Below are 2,783 nucleotides of genomic sequence, written 5' to 3'. Positions count from 1 at the left end.
CTTATATTTCTTTGTTAAAAAAAAGACTGTCCCAAATCAAAGTCTGTCCATTTGATTTTCTATCCAATTCTATTAGTTCTCATATATTCTCTAATTCAGATTGTTTGAAATCTTAAAACGTTAGCAAATCCTTAGAACTTAATTTATATCGTGTTCTTGACTCAGAGGCATACAGGAGATTTTCTCTGACTAGAAAATTTCCTGGTGGAAATATCATAGTTATTTAATAATCACACTCAATCTCTTTACTAGAATAAGGTGTTTATTTTTCTACTCTCAAAGTGTTAGCTTGTAAATTGCCTTTTTAGGTTCTATCATTTTTATTTGTAAAGGTATGTCTGAACCAAAGTTTTAGCTAATCTAGTAGCAACTGCTATAGCAAGTTCAATCTCCAAAAGAGGTAATTTATTACCCCCTCCACTTAATTGCTTCCATTCTGCCTTTCCAGGATCTCTTCACCCTCCTCTGGAGCTGTTGCAATAAATATGCTAGGTAATTCCCCTGCTTTCCATCTTTCCTTCTGTTTGCTTCAATCCAACTCTTCCTACATATCGCTTACTAACAGAACCATGTCCATAGTTCAAGCATTCGATGCCCTTCCAGTGTCCACTCAATTAAGTAAAATTTCTGACTTACAATTGTATACAAAGCCTCTTCCTATATCTTGACATTTCTTTTTTTATTGCCACATACTTTCCCTAATCCCTTACTAGACTGGATCATTCTTTTTCTAACTCGTATTGTCCCAGCCCTTTACTTGCCTAAACCTTTTCTTTTGTCGGTAATACCTTCTTCATCCTAAACGTTTTGATTCTTCCATGTCTGTCTGAATCATGCCCTTTCCCAAAGCTTTACCAGATTATTATATACATAATAATCTTTTCTTTCTCTGAACTCTCAATTATTTATTTGTAATTGGCTTACCCTGAAATTAGACTAGTAAATTCCTTAAAGGAAGAAAAGCTGGCTACTCATCTTCTATTATAATAATGCCTTATATTAAATACATAACAGTTGTTCATTCTGTATTACTGTAGGTGAATATCCTTTCTCCCCTTCTCTGTTTACTAATTATCCAATAATAGGTGGAAAATTCTGTCAGATTGAACATCATATGGAAAGTAAATTGTTTTCCAAATTATTAGTCTCTTAGCACTAGTTTTGGGACAGAAACTTTCTTTTTCACATGTGGCCCACACTTTGATTATAATTATTCTTTAAATGACTTTGTCTAGGTACAGCTTTTCAATTAGTTCAGGACCATTTCCTACATGTTAGGTCATGAAAAGATGAAACTGTTGTTTTTCTAAGAATCTGAAGATAGTCCCTTATTTTTGCCCTAGCATCCCTGATATGAACACTTCAGGACAACCCATGATTATTTTATAACTTGGAGAAGAAATGATGGACTTTATACAGCAATATCCAAAGATGTAGAATTCCTAGGAAGAACTGGCTCTTGTTGAAACCTAAGACCTGAGGTAATGTTGAGAATGAAGAGATTCTGGAGAACTGCATAGAAACTCACCTTGAAGTGCACGTGGTAAAAAGAACAATGATGAATTTGTAAAAAGAACAATAATGAATTTTTAAAAGCTCAAGATCACAGTAGAAAGAACAGTCAGTGCAATCATATCTGTTGCTTTTCCAAGTGCAGGAAAAATCTTCCTAATAATTCTCCATAACATAGACCAAACTATTACTCAATTTAGCAAGTGAAAAATAAAGATACTAAATATGTGCAAGGAAGAGAAGCTTATAACTCTACCAGACGTGGCTACTCCTAAAAAATAATAGGCCCAGGCCTGGTCTCAGGTCCTTCGAGTAGCTCCTAGTTCCTGTTCCATCTCCTCTGGGAAGGAACCAAATTGTCTAGTGTCAGGAGTGTTCAGAGTATCTCTGTAAATCAGAGTGCAGGTCTGGACCACTTGGACCTTTGAGAAAGGAGGAAAAGCTTTTTACCCTTACACCACTTCTGATCTTATCTGAAAATAAAATTCTTCCCTGTACAACTGACAGTAGAAACAGACAAGAATGCAGAAACAAACACCACTTGTACTCACTATTAAATTGGGACTAACTGATGAACACACATGTGCACAGGGGAAAGTAAAACTCAATAGAAATTACCAGGGGGGAGAGGGGAGGAGAGGAGAGGCAAACCCTACCTAAGGGGTACAAGGAACACTATTTGGGTGATGGGCACACCTATAGTGGGGACTCAAGCATTACAAAAGCAATCCATGTAACCTAAAACATTTGCAGCCCCTTAATATTTTGAAATAAAATAAAATAAAGAAAAAAGAAAGAAATGGACATTCCTTCTGGCAAACATCAGCCCCAACCACGGGAATATGATCTTAGAAAACCTTCTGAAGGACAATTAAGTTAAAATTCAGTCGACTTACATGGATATCTTTGGCGTTATAGAACGTTAAGTGGTACCACAAGACAAAAGATATATTTTTTACAGTCCTCAGTGACTTGGAAATTGAGTGATTATCTATTGGCATGGAATAATCTCAATCAACTGAGAGAAGACTAACATTTTTATCCAAATTCCAAAGATATGTAGCTTTGCTAAAAGAAACAGCATGTTTATGTGACTAAATAGGACATTTAATTTCTCAATCTGAATCAACTACTTTAGCATATTGAGGATTTGCCCCAAGGGCTAAGGTTTTATATTTGTTTAACTAAAAACCTCATAGCAGTAGTTCTTTCCTAACAGAAAATCAGATGTAAATTTAAGCCTCCATCCTGGAGGAATCAAAAGACTTAAA

The 2,783-nt window shown here is 35.4% G+C and overlaps 1 protein-coding gene across 1 annotated transcript in view; it reads left to right on the top strand.

Annotated features, from left to right (window-relative positions):
* The window catches only part of LRRC7 (leucine rich repeat containing 7), a 571,016-nt gene that overhangs the window by 51,371 nt on the left and 516,862 nt on the right, over positions 1 to 2,783 (top strand). The window lies entirely within an intron of this gene.

This window comes from Propithecus coquereli, unplaced genomic scaffold (genome assembly GCF_000956105.1).
Source record: "Propithecus coquereli isolate 6110/MARCELLA unplaced genomic scaffold, Pcoq_1.0 Scaffold396, whole genome shotgun sequence".
NCBI lineage: Eukaryota > Metazoa > Chordata > Mammalia > Primates > Indriidae > Propithecus > Propithecus coquereli.
The sequence above is the reverse complement of the archived record's forward strand: the minus strand, read 5'-3'. Positions and strand labels throughout refer to the sequence as shown.